The sequence below is a fragment of the Loxodonta africana genome, chromosome 5 (genome assembly GCF_030014295.1).
Source record: "Loxodonta africana isolate mLoxAfr1 chromosome 5, mLoxAfr1.hap2, whole genome shotgun sequence".
Lineage (NCBI taxonomy): Eukaryota > Metazoa > Chordata > Mammalia > Proboscidea > Elephantidae > Loxodonta > Loxodonta africana.
In genome coordinates this window covers 10,882,114-10,901,620 of record NC_087346.1, presented here as the reverse complement: position 1 = coordinate 10,901,620, position 19,507 = coordinate 10,882,114, and positions in this window count along the sequence as shown.

Sequence of the window (19,507 nt, the reverse complement as noted above, 5' to 3'; positions counted from 1 at the left end):
ACATAGATCACATATTAGGTCATAAAAAAACCTTTGCAGAATACAAAACATCGAAATACTACAAAGAATCTTCTCAGACCATAAGGCTATGAAAGTAGAAATCAATAACAGAAAAATCAGGGAAAAGAAATCAGATACTTGGAAACTGAACAATACCCTGCTCAAAAAAGACTGGGTTATAGAAGACATTAAAGAGAGTGTTAAGAAATTCATAGAATGCAACGAGAATGAAAACACTTCCTATCAAAACCTCTGAGACACAGCAAAAGCAGTGCTCAGAGGTCAATTTATTTCAATAAATGCACATATACATAAAGAAGAAAGAGCCAAAATCAGAGAACTGTTCCTACAACTTGAACAAATAGAGAGCAACAAACACATCCATCAGTCACCAGAATAAAACAAATAATAAAAATTAGAGCAGAATTGAATGAATGAGAGAACAGAAAAACAATTGAAAGAATTAACAAAGCCAAAAGTTGGTTCTTTGAAAAAATGAACAAAATTGATAAACCACTGGCCAGTCTGGCTAAAGAAATACAGAAAAGAAAACAAATAACCCAAATAAGAAACGAGATGGGCCATATCACAACAGACCCAATTGAAATTATAAGAATCATATCAGATTTCTGTGAAAAATTGTACTGTAACAAATTTGAAAACGTAGAAGAAATGGATGAATTCCGAGAACCACACTACCTACCTAAACTAACAGAAGTAGATCAACTAAATAGACCCATAAAAAAAAAGAGATTGAAAAGATAATCAAAAAACTCCCAACAACAACAACAAAAAAACCCTGCCTGGACGGCTTTACTGCAGAGTTCTACCAAACTTTCAGAGAATAGTTACCACCACTACTAATAAAGGTATTTCAAAGCATAGAAAAGGATGGAATACTACCTAACTTATTCTGTGAAGCCAGCATATCCCTGATACCAAAACCAGCTAAAGACAGCACAAAAAAAAAGAAAATTACAGACCTATACCCCTCATGAAAATAGATGCAAAAATCCTCAACAAAATTCTAGCCAATAATTTAACAACATATCAAAAAAATAATTCACCATGACCAAGTGGGATTTATACCAGGTATGCAAGGTTGGTTCAATATTAGAAAAACAATTAATGTAATCCACCATATAAAAAAACAAAAGACAAAAACCACATGATCTTCTCAATTGATGCAGAAAAGGTGTTTGACAAAGTCCAACACACATTCATGATAAAAGCTCTCAGCAAAATAGGAATAGAAGGAAAATTCCTCAACATAATAAAGGGCATTTATACAAAGCCAACGGCCAACATCATCCTAAATGGAGAGAGCCTGGAAGCGTTTCCCTTGAGAACAGGAGCCAGATAAGGGTGCCCTTTATCGCCACTCTTATTTAACATCGTGTTGGAGGTCCTCGCCAGAGCAATTGGGCTAGACAGAGAAATAAAGGCATCCAGATTGGTAAGGAAGAAGTAAAATTATCTCTATTTGCAGATGACATGATCTTATACACAGAAAACCCTAAGGAATCCTCAAGAATACTACTGAAACTAATAGAAGAGTTCAGCAGAGTATCAGGTTACAAGACAAATATACAAAAATCAGTAGGATTTCTCCAGGTCAACAAAAAGAACATCGAAGAGGAAATCACCAAATCAATACCATTCACAGTAGCCCACAGGAAGATAAAATACTTAGGAATAAACCTTACCAAAGATATAAAAGACCCATGCAAAGAAAGCTACAAGGCACTACTGCAAGAAACCAAAAGGGACCTATATAAGTGGAAAAACATACCTTGCTCATGGGTAGGAAGACTTAACATTGTAAAAATGTCTATTCTACCAAAAGCCATCTATACATACAATGCACTTCCGATCCAAATTCCAATGACATTTTTTAATGTGTTGGAGAAACAAATCACCAACTTCATATGGAATGGAAAGATGCCCTGGATAAGTAAAGCATTACTGAAAAAGAAGAACAAAGTCAGAGGCCTCACTCTACCTGATTTTAGAACTTTTTATACAGCCACAGTAGTCAAAACAGCCTGGTACTGGTACAACAGACACACAGACCAGTTGAAGAAAATTGAGAATCCAGATATAAATCCATCCACCTATGAGCAGTTGGAATTTGACAAAGGCTCAGTGTCAGTTAATTGGGAAAAGGATAGTGTTTATAAAAAATGGTGCTGGCATAACTGGATATCCATCTGCAAAAAAATGAAACAGGATCTATATCTCACACCATGCACAAAAACTAACTCCAAATGGATCAAAGACCTAAACATAAAATATAAAATGATAAAGATCATGGAAGAAAAAATAGTGACAACATTAGGAGCGCTAATACACGGCATAAACAGAATACAAAACATTACTAAAAATGAAGAAGGGAAACCAGATAACTGGGAGTTCCTAAAAATCAAACACCTATGCTCATCTAAAGACTTCACCAAAAGAGTAAAAAGATCACCTACAGACTGGGAAAAAATTTTTGGCTACGACATCTCCAATCAACGCCTGATCTCTAAAATCTACATGATTCTGCTAAAAGTCAACCACAAAAAGATGAACAACCCAATTAAAAATTGGGCAAAGGAAATGAACAGACACTTCACTAAAGAAGACATTCAGGTGGCTAACAGATACATGAGGAAATGCTATCAATCATTAGCCATTAGAGGAATGCAAATTAAAACTACAATGAGGTTCCATCTCACTCCAACAAGGCTGGCATTAATAAAATAATAATAATAATAATAATAATAATAATAATAAATGTTGGAGAGGCTGTGGAGAGATTGGAACGTTTATACACTGTTGGTGGGAATGTAAAATGGTACAATCACTTCTGAAATCAATTTGGTGCTTCCTTAAAAAGCTAGAAATAGAACTACCATACAACCTAGCAATCCTACTCCTTGGAATATATCCTAGAGAAATAAGAGTCCTCACACGAACAGATATATGCACACCCACGTTTACTGCAGCACTGTGTACAATAGCAAAAAGATGGAAGCAACCAAAGTGCCCATCAATGGACGAATGGATAAATAAATTATGGTATATTCACACAATGGAATACTATGCATCGATAAAGAACAGTGAGGAATCTGTGAAACATTTCATAACATGGAGGAAGCTGGAAGGCATTATGCTGAGTGAAATTAGTTGCAAAAGGACAAATATTTTATAAGACCACAATTATAAGATCTTGAGAAACAGTTTAAACTGAGAAGAACACATTCTTTTGTGGTTACGAGAGGGGGAGATAGGGAGAGTGGGAAAGGGGTATTTACTAATTAAATAGTAGATAAGAACTACTTTCGTTGAAGGGAAGGACAAAACTCAATACAGGGGAGGTCAGCACAACTAGACTAAACCAAAAGCGATGAAGTTTTCTGAATAAACTCAATGCTTCGAAGGTCAACAAAGCAGGGGCAAGGGTTTGGGGACCATGGTTTCAGGGGTATCTAAGACAATTGGCAAAATAAAATCTCCTAAGAAAACATTCTGCATCCCACTTTGAAAGGTGGCATCTGGGGTCTTAAACGCTAGTAACTGGCCATCTAAGATGCATCAATTAGTCTCAACCCACCTGGATCAAAGGAGAATGAAGAACACTAAGGACACAAAGTAATTATGAGCCCAAGAGACAGAAAGGGCCACATGAACTAGAGGCTACATCATCCTGAGACCAGAAGAACTAGATGGTGCCGGCCACAGCCTATGACTATCCTGACAGGGAATACAGCAGAGAACCCCTGAGGCAGCAGGAGAACAGTGGGATGCAGACCCTAAATTCTCATGAAAAGACCGGACTTAATGTTCTGACTGAGATTAGAAGGACCCCAGCGGTCATCATCCCCAAAACTTCTGTAGGCCCAGGACAGGAACCATTCCTGAAGCCAACTTGTCAGACATGGGTTGGACTGGACAATGGGTTGGAGAGAGATGCTGATGAGGAGTGAGCTACTTACATCAGGTGGACACTTGAGACTATTTTGGCATCTCCTCTCTGGAGGGGAGATGGGAGGGTAGAGGAGGTTAGAAGCTTGCAAAATGGTCACGAAAAGAGAGGCTGGAAGGAGGGAACGGGCTGTCTCAACTGGGGGGGAGAGAAATTGGGGTATGTAGTAAGGTGTATATAAGTTTATAAGTTAGAGACTGACTTGATTTGGAAACTTTCATTTAAAGTACAATAAAAATTATTGAAAAAAAATCAGAAAAAAAAAATGTACAAACCCAATGCTGGCCTAATTAAGTTCATGAGGCAAATGTTCATAGAAGCATGCCCTATCGTGTACATGTAGTTACGATTCCCCAGCAAATATTCAATATGAAACAAAGAGAAAAAGCATGACTACATGTTTTGTAATTCATAAGAATTACCCACTAATATAATGAGTGTATAAACTACTTTTATTATATTTAAGCTTCAAACTTGTTTTTTAGGTTTGAGTTTAAACACAAATTTATAGAAAAGATAAACTATAACCTATTGCTTTCTCTAAATCTGAATGTATTTAGTTAGCAGTTTTCATTGCGTGTGTGCTATTTTTCCCATTATTTTCTTCCCTATATCATGTTGTGATTAAGAGATGTCTACAACGGTAAGTCACAGGTGCATCTCCCAAGCTGGGGGCTGGTGTCCTCCAGCTGGCCTTTCACCTCTGCTCAGTCACTTCACTCTCCAGGTAAGTCTTAGGCGAAGTCCCTGTCAAGGCGGCTCCAGGATAGCATCCCCAAAACAGGCTCTTCTGCTCTCCTTCCCAGCCAGCACTTTTGTCTGGATGTGAAGTTTGCTCTCAATTCAGTCCTGTGCGTTGTGCTACTCCACCTCCTCAGGCTGACTCAGCTCTGGCGTCCCACATCATTCCTCAGCCCCCAATCTAGGTAGTCCTGAAGAAATCCTCTTTCACCTGAACTCAGGTCTGAGAGAAGCACTCCTCGGACCTTTTCCTAAGACAGTGGAAGGCACGTTGTGACTCTGTTCAAAGGAACTCTCATTTTCTCCTGTTTTTTCAACCCAACTTGTTTAAAAAGCCAACAACTGGTGTTCACTAAATTCAGCAGAATCTCATATAATTTCGTAGCACACCCAAAGTAGATGTCATGACTTTCTATATAGGCTATCAGAATATTTGGCCCCTATTTAATTGTTTGCAACTTTTGAAATCCTAGCAAAATGCTCTACAACAAATTGATGATGCACATGTACCTTCCTGTTACAAAGATCTAAACACCGTGTTTTCCTAAATACCTAGGTGGTGTCATCAGTTAAAGAAAGTATTTTAATAAATAAATTGTACCACTGCATGAAGAATTATATTATAAAACTTAGAAAGCAGATATTTTCCACTTAAGTATTTTTAACTTTAAATTCTGTGTGCTTTGTCAGGTTGACGTACTTAATCATTTTAAACCCTTTATCTGACTGTTACACATCTACACAATTTTCTGTATAACATCAATCTAAACAGTTTCTTTTTAAAAATATGCCTTTCAAAATATTTTTTTAATAAAAAATATAACGGAACTGTGGTGGCTTTAGATTCATTTATTGATTTTTAAATTGTTTTTTTTCCCTTAATACCCCTATTTTTTGGAATAAAACGATTGCTTTTTAGCAAACAAGTCTAATGAACAAAAGTAATTACTTATTTGAGCAGGAGGACTAACAAGTGTCAGCTATTTTAAAGGTACTTTATTAGGTAAAGAGCCCTGGGGGTGCAGTGATTAAGAGCTGTGCTGCTAACCAAAAGGTTGGCTGTTCGAGTCTAGCAGCCATTCTTTTGGAAACCCTATGGGGCAGTTCTACGCTGTCCTATAGGGTCTCTATGAGTGGGAATCGACTCGATGGAGACGGGTTTGCTTTTCACTTTTGTTTTTATTATTAGGTTAGTGGCACAGTGGTTAAGAGTTTGGCTGCTAGCCAAAAAGCCAACAGTTCAAATCCACCAGCCACTCCTTGGAAACCCTATGGTTGTTCTACTCTATTCTATAAGGTTGCTATGAGTCGAAATTTACTTGATGGCAACAAATTTGGTTTAATTAGGTATAACCATTATTTTTATACTATTATAATTTACACTGATTGGCAAGAAAATCACATTTCACTGGTATAAAATTTCTCACTTTCAAAATAGTGATTTGTGAGAATTCTAGTGAACAAAAAACTCAGGATAAATAGTCTAAAATCAAAGAACATTGTACAGGCAAATCTTTTTTTTTTTTTAATTGCTCAAATTAAAATTATCAACTCAAATTAACAAAGCTCTGTTATTTTACTTCATTTAAGAAAAATAAGCAATGAATTTAGCTAACAAAATGTTTGAGAAATTAAGAAAGCATGGGAATGAATCCACTAAGAGTTTGTTAGAGTGCCAAGGAATTTTAAAGACAATTTATATAAATCAATAAATTTTTATTTCATATTCTTTTATATTTTTGACACTGATATTCTGATGATTGTGTATAATACATATTTTTGCATGCATATGTATGTAAATGTATTTATTTATATTTTTACAGTTGCTGTTGTTAGTTGCCATCAAACCTGTTCTGATTCATAGCAATTTTATGTATATTGCCTGTCCTGTGCCATCTTCATGATGGTTGGTATATTGAGTCCATTGTTGTGGCTATTGTGCCAATCCATTTCATTGAGGGTTTTTCTCATTTTCACTGATTCTTTACCAACTATAATATCCTTTTCTAGCAATTGGTCTTTTCTTATGATGTGTCCAAATTAAGCTATCAGAAGGCTCTCCATTCTTGCTTCTAAGGAGCATTGTGATTGTATTTCTTCTGAGACTGATTTGTTCCTTCACCTGGCAGTCCATGATATATGTAATTGTCTTCACCAACACCACAATTTAAATGCATCAATTCTTCTATGGTCTTCCTTTTTCATTGTCCAACTTTACCATACATATGAGTCAATTGAAAAGACCATGGCTTGAGTCAGACACATCTTAGTCATCAAACTGGCATCTTTGATTTTTAAAATTTTGAAAAGGTCTTTTGAGCAGATTTTCCCAATATATCATTTTATTTTTTGACTACTGCTTCCATGAACATTGGTTATTGACCCAAGTAGAATGAAATCCTTGAAAACTTTAATTTCTTCTTTATTAGTCACGATGTTGTTTTCAGTCCAGTTGTGAGAATTTTCCTTTTCTTCAGGTTCAGTTTTAATCCATATTGAAGGTTGTATTCTTTGACCTTAATCAGTAAGTGCTGCAAGTCATCTTCATTTTCATCAAGCAAGGTCGTGTCATTTGCATATCACCTGTTAATTGGTCTTCCTCCAATCCTGATACCATGTTCTTCTTCATATAATCTAGCTCCTTAGATCATTTGTTCCGAATGCAGATTAAATAAGTAAAATGAAAGGTTAAAACCCTGTCACACACCTTTTCCAATTCTAGACCACAATTCAGTATAGGCATATATTTATTCCATTGATAGTATTTCACAGTAAACATATATGTCTGTGTGTGTATATATACATATATATATATACATATGGAGCCCTGGTGGCACAGTGGTTAAGGGCTTGGCTGCTAACCAAAAAGTTGGCAGTTCAAATCCACCAGCCACTCCTTGGAAACCTTATCGGGCAATTCTACTCTGTCCTATAGGGTCACTATGAATCGGAATCAACCTACAGGCAAAAGGTTTGGTTCCCTGAATCATCATGTTTAATCATAGGCAAACCAGTCATTTTTCATCCCATGAGTAAAATGTATGACCAATAGCTACTGTACTCTGTAGATAGAATAAATACCACTGCGACTGTCTATTACAGAATTTAAAACAAATTCTTGCGAATTTATTGCTGACTGATGGTTTTAATTTATTAGGAATATTAAAAAGCATTTTTTTACAAGAGGAAAAGTATTGAAATACATAAAAAATTGAATAGTTTGTTATATTAAAAACATATTTTCCTCTTCCTTAAGAGGAAAAAAATTGTCACTAGAAATTAGGTAAATACCATTGATATATTTTATATTATATATTCATGTAGAAATATGTAAGTGGATAGGCATATATATATATATGAATAAATAATTAACATTCATACATTAATTTGAAATAATGTATTTAGCATTGTCGACCTAATTATTTCAATATATAAGAGCATAAGTAAGATAAAAAATCAAGGCCTTGAGTACACATCTGTGCTAGCAACAGTGTTTCCCTTGGTTTATTAGCTGTGAATTATCCTTCAGATCCCACTGTGGTTTCTCAACATTAATAAAAACAGAGACTTATTTGTCAAAATTTAAAGATTACGTGTTTAATGTAAATTATATTAAACTAATAATTTTGGAATAAATGATGAAAATGCCAAGAGAAAATAATGTTTAATAATAAATAACTTTTTTTAAAAAACCCATTGCCATTGAGTTGATTATGACTCATAGAGATCCTTTAGGACAGAATATAGCTGCCTCCATAGGGTTTACAAGGAGCGGCTGGTGGATTCAAACTGCAGGCCTTTCGGTTAGCAGCCAAGCTCTTAACCACCGCACCACATGGACTCCAATCTATAATGGTGCCTCATTATTTCTTTTTTAAAAAATAGGTATTGATTCTAATTCTATAGGCTCACTGTTAGCATTTTCAAACCTGAAGAATTTAGACACTCCACCAGGTTGTCATCAAATGCAGCAAAACCTATCTTTTGTCTTGCTTTGAACAAAGTATAGTGATACTATCTTTGCTCAAAATATTAAAAAGGAGGACAGGTTGTGAAACCTTATCCTAAACGTCACAATGAGCTTCTGAAGCATCTCCCTAATATACTTTAAAAGTAGGGTAGGATGAACACATACATTTTATGAATAAATATGTTTTATTATGGTATTATCAAAAAGGTAATTAATTGGTTGTTTTTCTTCTTGTATGCCATCGAGTCAATTCCAATTCCTAGTGACTCTATATGACAGACTAGAATCTGCCCTGTAGAGTAAACTAGGCTGTAATCTTTACTGGAGCAGATCACTAGAGCTTTTCTCTCACAGGTTTTGTGGTGGGTTGGAACCTCCAGCCTTTAGGTTAGCAGCCTAGCACTTAATGAACAGTTTTTCCACCAGCCTCCTTAATTAGTAAATAAACAAAAATATTGATAGAAATATACTACTTATGAGCCTTCCAAAATTCAGAGTTCTATCAGAAGTGCAGACTCATGTGTACTCCATTATAAAATCCTTGTCTCAACCTATTACTGAAAGTTTTTTGTTTGTTTGTTTGTTTTTTAGTGATTTTTTTAAATCATCCAGTATGAGTGAATTGAGATTATAACCTTGAAGTGTTTCCTTGAAGAACTCTTAAGCATTGTCCCCATGAAATTAATTTCTCAGGCTGAAACACAGGAAAAATATTCTGGGATGAATGGAATTCAGGATCTTTCATATTACTTTCCTTAGGGTCAGACCTTTATTAAAAATAATACATCTTTACTAATTGGTTTCATAGCAATGATTGATATTATGTTACTTCAGAGGCACCTTTATTCAAGAATAAAAAATGAAACAGTATTCCTATAAATATTAAAATCATAATAGAGCTATTTTCTGAAACTGAATATTTCTTTTTAGAATGACCACAATTTAAGTATTTGGAAACTTCTGGATTTAAGCCTTTTTTTTTTTTTTTTCTAAATGCTGTCTTGTTTATTAAAGCGTTGTAACTTTTATACCAAAAAGAGAAATATTTTCTTCAACAACTTTTCTCCAATTTTGTTATATACTTGAAAACTTCTAAGTAGGTATGTTTTAGAATTTTTAAACTTTATTTTCAAGTAATAACAATCTCAAAATTATCTCAACAAACTAAATTTTATGGAAATATATAGTATTATATAAAATCAAATTAATTATTGCAAAAAGATAAGCTAATACTGGAAAATATCACAACGTTTTTACACAAAATAATTGAACTACTACCATATCCATTGAGTCTAAGCACATATTTTCCACATTTTATCATCTTTGAAAAAGATGGTATGTTATATAGCTCAATTGACAGTGTATTTTTCTTTTCTTTTCTTAGCAATGGTGTGCTCATAAAACACTCAGTAAACTATATTTGTTTCCAGGCAACATATTTGTAAGGGTGATAAAGATAGACATAATCTCTACCTTTCAATCTAGGAGAATAAACAGAAAAAAATTAAAAACTAATTGTGATGAAAGTGTTTTGATAGAATTGTAGACTATGTGAGACTCCATCAGGAGCACCTAAATCTAAGAAGATTAAATGCTCACTTGTGTGCTAATATTTGTTTATAGTTATGGGATGACTCACATAAATAATATCATTCTTTAATTAATAGTATAAAATTTTGTCTTTGATTGATATTTTACCAAGATATCTCCTCTCAGGATTTGGGTACACTATATAATAAAAATTTAAATCTTAACAATTTTGTTGGTTCTACAAAATGTCAAATCTGCAGCCAGAGGCTTTTAAATTCTTGAAGAGCTGTTATGAAGAATGGTAAATTGATTATACTCTGTTCTTCCTAAAAGCAAAACTATAATCATTAATTTTAATTTACAAAGAGAAAGAAGATAATTCTAAGACACCGAATTGTTAAGTAGTAGAATAGAAGTCATCTTTAATGAAAAAATTTCTGCAGAGGCTTAGCGACTACCTGTCAAATTTTCTGTAAGAAAAGGACTTTACAAAGCCTGGGATTATTTATACCTGATCTCAGTCCTTTTATCTGTCATTTTCAAATGTACTTGACAGTGATTATTCCTCTAATCTGTTTCAAATATGTGTACACTTCTGAGTGCAAAGATTTGCAATCAATATTCTCAAGTATTTATATTAGACCATTAACTACAAACCACCTGCTTTTTTTAGGATATGGATTTGTGTTGAATTTCCTGAATAATGTTTTACATGAGAAAATAAACCTATGATAACAGATCTCCTCCTTCTTTTGTGATGGTCCTTCTGATGATGCCGTACCTTCTGATGTTACTGTACCTACCTCGCTAATTTAAGGCCCTATAGTGACCCTATAGGTCAGAGTAGAACTGCCCCATAGGGTTTCCACAGAGCAGCTGCTAGATCTGAACTGCAGACCTTTTGGTTAGCAGTGAAACTCTTAACCACTGTGCCACTAGGGCTCCAATTATACATAGCAAGAGCTTACTGGTCACCAGGGCTCTGTGAGGATATTGCCATTCTTGCCCTCATTCACAAGAAAAGTTTCCTTAGATTCATATTTCCAGAATCTATCACGTGCAGTTTGATATAGGACACAGAACGGAGTAAATGCTTTCATTGGTTTTACATAATGCAACTTAATAATACCAACAGAGAGAGAGAGAGAGAGAGAGAAAATGAGTGAAAAGGACAAGGTGAGAAAAATCAGCAATAAGAGTCCATAGCCAGAGAGTAGATGAAGACTGAAAAATGGAAGAGAGGTCTGTTGAAAATTGAAAAGCCTGGATTCTTGTTAACACATAAGTAATAATAAAATTACATAACCAGCAACTTCTCAACAATATGCCCATCAATAGTTAACTGAACAAAGCCTTCTTTCATGACCATAATTGGCAGAGATACACAGGAAAATGCACACATTTAATTTAAACTCCTCTTAATCTGTCTTCTCTGACTCTTTGCAAAATGATTTAACTGTTGGCACTGTTCCAACTATTTTCAATAAGAATTTTGCTTCATTATGACTCCTTGAATAACATCCAAGATTAGCAATATCTAATTTATATAACTATTTACTACCCTAATGTTTTATAAAATACTGTTTTCTATGGTTGACTTATTTTGAGGGATATAGAAATGAAAGAGTAAAACTAAAAGTTTAAGGTTCCAACAAGTGCTTTGCCTGGAAATCCTGTAAGAACATATTTCCCCCTTCTAATGGTATCCAGAGCCCTGGTGGCAGAGTGGTTAAGCTTGTGAACGCCAACCAAAAGGTAGGCAGTTTGAATCCAACAGCCACTTCTTGGAAACCCTATAGGGGCAGTTCTACTCTGTCCTATAGGGTCTCTATGAATTGGCTTCGACTTGATGGCAACGGGTAGTGGTAACCAGATGAGGAGTTAAACGAATAAGAATATACTGCATGCTTATTGTGTATTGAATATAAAGAGATAAGATGGGGTGGCATGAAAAGAAAATACTGCATTAAATATATGGACCCTAGCTTCAAAAGAAACATGCAAAAACACATAAAAAATTAAATATTTTGATGAGAAAATGAAAATAACATTATTTATCATAGAAACACACTAATATTTAAAGAAGAACCATTAAATATTTAGTTCAAGTCTAAAGTCTTAAATTATCAAAAGATTAAGAAGGTATGTATATATTAATGCTTATTCTCATCAATAGATTTTTAAAAAAATATTGTGTTTTAAGGGAAAGTTTACACAGTAAATTAGGGTCCTATTTAAAAATTTTTGTACAAATTATTCCCTGATATTGGTTACAATTTTCATAATGTGTGAGCATTGTCATTATTTCCATTCTGTTTGTTCTGTTTCCATTAATCAAGCTTCCTTTCCTCTCCATGACTTCTCATCTTTGCTTTTGGGTAAATGTTGACTGATTGGTCTCACATAGTTGATTTTTTAAGGAAGCACTTTACTCACGAGTGATATTGTTCATTTTATAAGCCAATATGGTATTTGGCTGAAAGGTGACTTTTAGGAAAAGCTTCAGTGCCAAGTTCAAAGAGTATCTTAGGGCAATTGTCTTGGGGGTTCCTCTAGTCAATAGCCATCCAGTAGGTCTGGTTTTTTAAAGGCATTTGAATTTTGTTTTACATTTTTCTCCCATTCTACCTGGGATCTTTTCTTTCATCTCTGATCAGAACAGTCAGTAGTAGCGGCACACCATCTAATTCTTCAGATCTCAGGTCAGAGTAGGGAGTGGTTCATATGGGTTATGAGTTTTATGGAATAGTTTCTTTGAATCTGTGATTTCTTTCATTCTTTTTTGCTTCAGACAAGTAGAGACCAATGGTTGTGTATTAGATGGCTGCTCACAAGCTTTTAAGACTTATCAAACTAGGATGTAGAATATTACCTTTATGAACTATGTTATGCCGATAGACTAAGTCGTCCCATAAGACTATGGTCCTAAGCCTTTTACCCCAGTAAACCAATCCATTGAGTTTTTTGGATACATCTAGGAAGTCTTCACAAATGTGCCCCATGTGCTTTATTATATATATTGATATATATGCAGCACAAATAAACATGTACATACACATGCTTACAGAAACATCTAAACGTGTACCTGCATGTACTAGCATATGTCTTTCTATACACATATATGCATATACCTTTACCTATGCAACCACACACATATTTACTGTTCGTTATTACTGTTGTTGCAAAATTGCTCATGTTACAGTATTTACTGAGATTGTCCTTTTTCTTATGTACTTCTTAGTGTTTTCATTTAGCTTAGTCAGGTTATCCAGACTTCAAACTTATTTGGTTTTGCCTTTCCCATCGCCAAAAATAACAAGTATCTACTATCTAGAAAGTGATTCCTGCTTCCTCCCCTCATATCCCTGATAACCATCAAAGGATGTTGCTTTCTATGCGTGTATTTATTCTTGACTTTTTATAATAGTGGGCCATACAATATTTGTCTTTTTGTGATTTACTTATGATAATCGGCATGATGTCCTCCAGATTCATTCATGTTATGTTTCACAAACTATTCATCATTCTTTATAACTGTGTAGTATTCCATTGTATGTATATACCACTGTCAATTTATCCATTTATATATTGATGGACAATTAGGTTGCTTCATTCTTTTTGCTATTTGAATATGCTGCAATGAACTTAAGAGTGCATAAGTCTATCTGTGTTGCTGGACTTCTATCACTGGCATATATACCTAGGAGTGTAATTGCTGGATCATAAGGTATTTCAATTTTTAGCTTTTTGAGGAAACAGCATACCTTTTTGCGTTTAATGGTTGTAACATTTTACAATCCAGTCACTAGCATATAAGAGTTCTAATCTCCCTACAGCTTCACCAGCATTTGATGTTTTCTTTTTTTCTGATCATTGCCATTTTTGCAGGGGTGAGATGGTATATTATTGTAGTTTTGATTTGCAGCTTTCTAATTTTTTTAATGCTAATGATATTGTTCAATGATTTTCACATTGATCACCTTTCTTGGGACTAGGCATAAATATGGATCTCTTCCAGTCAGTTGGCCAGGTAGCTGTCTTCCAAGTTTCTTGACATACACGCTTGTGTACTTCCAGTGCTGCATCCATTTGTTAAATATCTCAACTGATATTCCGTCAATTCCTGGAGCCCTGTTTTTTGCCAATGCCTTCAGTGCAGCTTGCACTTCTTCCTTCAGTACCATCGGTTCCTAATCATATGCTGCTGCCTGAAATGGTTGAACATCGACCAATTATTTTTGGTGTATTCCTTCTATCTTCTTTTGATATTTCCTGAGTCATTTAATATTTCCCCATTATTATTACAACTTGAGGCCTGAATTTTTTCTTCAGTTCTTTCAGCTTAAGAAATACCAAGTGTGTTTTTCCCTTTTGGTTTTCTATCTCCAGGTCATTGCCCATGTCATTATAATACTTCACTTTGTCTTCTTGAGCCACCCTTTGAAATCTTCTGTCCAGCTCTTTTACTTCATCATTTCTTCCTTTTGCTTTAGCTACTTGATGTTCAAGAGCAAGTTTCAGAGTCTCTTCTGACATCCATTTTGGTCTTTTCTTTCTCTCCTATCTTTTTAATGACCTCTTGCTTTCTTCATGTATGATATCCTTGATGTCATTCCACAACTCATCTGGTCTTCTGTCATTAATGTTTAACAAGTCAAATCTATTCTTGAGATGGTCTCTAAATTCAGGCGATACATACTCAATGTCATACATTGGCTCTCCTTAATTTGTTCTAATTTTCTTCAGTTTCAACTTGAATTTGCATATGAGTTATTGAGGGTCTGTTCTGTAATCAGCCCCTAGTCTTGTTCTGACTGATGATGTTGAGCTTTCCCATTGTCTCTTTCCACAAGTGTAGTTGATTTGATTCCTGTGTATTCCATCTGGTGAGGGCCATGTCTATTGTCACTGTTTATGTTGGTGAAAAAAGGAATTTGCAGTGAAGAATTACTTGGTCTTGAAAAATACAATCATATGATCTCTGGCAACATTTCTAATGCCAAAGCCATATTTTCCAAATACTGATCCTTCTCCTTTGTTTCCAACTTTCACATTCCAGTCACCAGTAATTATCAATGCACCCTGATTGTGTGTTCGATCAATTTCAGACTGCAAAAGTTGGTAAAAATCTTCAATTTCTTCATCTTTGGTCTTAGTGGTTAGTGCATAAATTTAACTGGTCTTCTTTGGGAAAAAAAAAATTTTTTTTTTTTTTCTCCTTGTAGGCATATGGATATTATCCTATAACTGACAGCGTTGTACTTCAGGATAGATCTTGAAATTTTTTTTTGATGATGAATGCAACGCCAATCCTCTTCCAGTTGTCATTCCTAGCATAGTAGACCATATGATTGTCCAATTCAAAATTGCAAATACCTGTCCATTTCTGTTCACTAATGCCTAGGATATTGTTCTTTATGTATTCCATTTCATTTTTAATGATTTCCAATTTCCAAGATTCATACTTTGTGCATTCCATATCCTTATTATTAATGGATGTTTGCAGCTGTTTCTTACCATTTTGAATCATGCCACATCAGCAAATGAAGGTTCCAGAACCTTGGCTCCATCCATATCATTAAAGCTTACTCTATTTTGAGGAGGCCACTCTTCCCCAGTCTTCTTTTGAGTGCCTTTCAACCTGAGGGGCTCAGCTTCCGGAACTACATCAGACAATGTTCCAGCAGTGTATGGACAAGAAACTGCCAGAAATTCAAGCCAGATTCAGAAGAGGTCATGGAACCAGAGATATCATTGCTGATATCAGATGGATCCTCCCTGAAAGCAGACAATACCAGAAAGATGTTTACCTGTGTTTTATTGACTATGCAAAGGCATTCAGCTACGTGGATCATAAGTAATTATAGATAATATCATGAAGAATGGGCATTCTAGAATACTTAATTCTGCTAATGAGGAATCTGTACACAGATCAAGAGGCAGTCATTTGAACAGAACACAGGGATACTGTATGGTTTAAAGTCAGGGAAGGTGTGCGTCAAGGTTGTATCCTTTTACCTTACCTATTCAATCTGTGTGCTGAGCAAATAATCTGAGAAGGCAAACCCTATGAAGAATGTGGCATCACAATTGGAGGAAGATGCATTAACAAACTGCGTTATGCAAATGACACAACCTTGCTTACTAAAAGTGAAGAGGACTTGAGGCACTTACTGATAAAGATCAAAGACCACAGCCTTCAGTATGGATTACACCTCAGCATAAAGAAAACAAAAATCCTTACAACTGGACCAATAAACAGCATCATGATAAAACAGAGAAATGATTCAAGTTGTCAAGGATTTCATTTTTCTTGGTTCCACAATCAACACCCATGGAAGTAGCAGTCAAAAAATCAAAAGATGCATTGCATTGGGCAATTTGGCTGCAAAAGACCTCTTTAAGGCATTGAAAAGCAAAGATGTCACCTTAAAGACTAAGGTGCACCTGATCCAAGCCATGGTATTTTCAATTGCATCTTACGCACGTGAAAGCTGGACAATGAATAAGGAAGGCCAAAGAAAAATTGATGCCTTTGAACTATGGAGTTTTTCAAGGTGTTTAATATACCATGAAGACTGCCAAAAGAGTGAATAAATCTGTCCTGGAAGAAGTACGACCAGAATGCTCCTTAGAAGCAAGGATGACGAGACTACATCTCACATACTTTGGACATGTCAGGAGGGATCTGTTCCTGGAGAAAGACATCATGCTTGATAAAGTAGAGGGTCACCTAAAAAGGGGGAGTTCCTCAGTGAAATGTATTGACACAGTGGCTGCAACAATGGGCTCAAGCATAACAATGATTGTGAGGTTGGCGCAGGATCAGGCAGCATTTAATTCTGTTCATAGGGTTACCATGAGTTGGAATCAACTCGACAGCACCTAACAACAATGATTGTGAGGACAGTGCAGGACTCAGCAGCATTTTGTTCTGTTGTACATAGAGTTGCTGTGAGTTGGAACTGACTCATTAGCACCTAACAAAAACAACAACAAATGACTAATGATTGCAAGCATTTTTTCATGTTTTTTTGCTGCCTGAATGTCCTCTTTGATGAAGTGTTTTTTCATGTACTTTGCCCATTTTTTGATTGGATTGTTTGTCTTTTTATTGGTGAGTTTTTGGCATTTTCTATACATTTTAGAGATTAGACTCTTGTCAAATATGTTGTTACCAAAGATTTTTTCCCATTCTGTGGATTCTTTTTTTACTCTCTTGGGTAAAGTCTATTGATGAGCATAAGTATTTAATATTTAGAGGTCCCACTTATCTAATTTGTCTTCTGTTGTCTGTGCATATTTAGTTGTGTTTGATAGATTATTTGTACTGAAAATTAGATCCTTTTTTTTGTCACTGTATTATTTTCCAGGAACTTTGTAGTTTTAGCTTTAACATTTAGGTCCTTGATCCATTTTGACTTAGTTTTGATGCATGGTGTGAGGTATAAATCCTGTTTCATTTTTTTTGCAAATGGATAAGCAGTTTTTCCAGCTTCATTTGTTAAAGAGATGGTTTCTTCCCCATTGAATGGACTTCAGCAATTTGTCGAAGATTTTTTGCCCATAGATGTATGGATTTACTTCTGGGTGTACAATTCTATTCCAGTTGTCTGTTTGTCTCTCACTGAACTGCTACCAAGCTGTTTTGATTACTGTAGCTGTATAGTAAGAGATTGGGAAGTGTGAAGCCTTGTGCTTTGTTTTTCTTTTTCAACATTTCATTAGCTATTTGAGGCCTATTTCCTTTCCACATAAATTTGGAGATTAGTTTTTCCATTTTATTAAAGGATATGGTTGGGATTTGGAAAAGGATTGCATTATATATTACATTACATTGCATATATAATATATATAATACATATATATACAAACTGCTTTGGGTAATATTGATATTTGAGTAATATTGATGTTCAATCTTCCAATCTATGAGCATTTTTTACTTAAAGTTTACTTTGTTAGAGATTATTATTGCCATTCCTGCTCTCCTTTGGTTACTTTTTGCTTGACATATTTTTTTTTTTTCCTATCTTTTGATTTTTAACCTTGTGTTAGTCATCTAGTGCTGCCGTAACAGAAAAACCACAAGTGGATGGCTTTAACAAAGAGAAATTAATTTTCTCACAGTCAAGTAGTTTACAAGTCCAAATTCAGGGCCCTGGCTCCAGGGGAAGGCTTTCTCTCTCTATTGACTCTGGAGGAAGATTCCTTGTCCTCAAACTTTGCCTGGTTGAGGAGCTTCTCAGGCACAGGGACCCTGGGTCCAAAGGCCCTCTGCTCCTGGTGCTGCTCTCTTGGCGGTATGAGGTCCCTAACTCTCTGCATGCTTCCCTTTCCTTTTATTTCCTGAGAGATAAAAGGTGGTGCAGGCCACACCCCAGGGAAACTCCCTTTACACTGGATCACGGAGGTGATCTGAGTAAGGGTGGGGTTACAATCCCATTCCTAATCCTTTTAAAATAAAATTACTATCACAAAATGGAGGAAAACCACAGGCTACTGGGAATCATGGCCTAACCAAGCTGACATGTAGTTTTGGGGAGACACAATTAAATCTATGACAAACCTATTTAAGTCTTTGTGTCTAAGACATATCTTATAGGCAACGTATTTATGGGTGATGTTTATTTTTCCATTCAGCCACTCTTTGTCTTTTTATTGGAGCATTTAATCCATTTACATTCAGTGTGATTATTAATAGGTATGAATTTACTGCTACCATTTTCTTATGCTTTTTGTGGTGTTAATTTTTTTGTTTGTTTCACTTAATTTTCTGTGCTGAGTTTTTTCTGTATATGAATTTTCTTCTCCTACCTTTTGTTGTGGTTGTTTTTGTGTTTACCGAGTCTTTTTTATTTTCTTGTTCTTTATTTTGGTGAGAGTTGTTGTTGTTGTTGTTAAGTACCATTGAGTCAGTTCTGACTCATAATGACCCTACATACAGAAGAGCCAAACACTACCTGGTCCTGTGTCATTCCCAGAATCATTGATATGTTTGAGACCATTGTTGCAGCCATGACGTCAGTTCATCTCATTGAGGGTTTTGTTCTTTTTCCCTGGCCCACTACTTTACCAAACATGATGCCCTTATCCAGGAACTGTTCCATTCTGATAACATGTCCAAAGTATGTGAGACTAAGTCTTGCCATCCTCGCTTCAAAGGTGCATTCTGGCCATTCTTCTTCCAAGATAGATTTATTCGTTCTTCTGGCAGTCCACGGTATATTCAATACTCTTCATCAACACCATAATTCAAAGGCATCAATTCTTCTTTGGTCTTCCCACTTGGGAAGCAC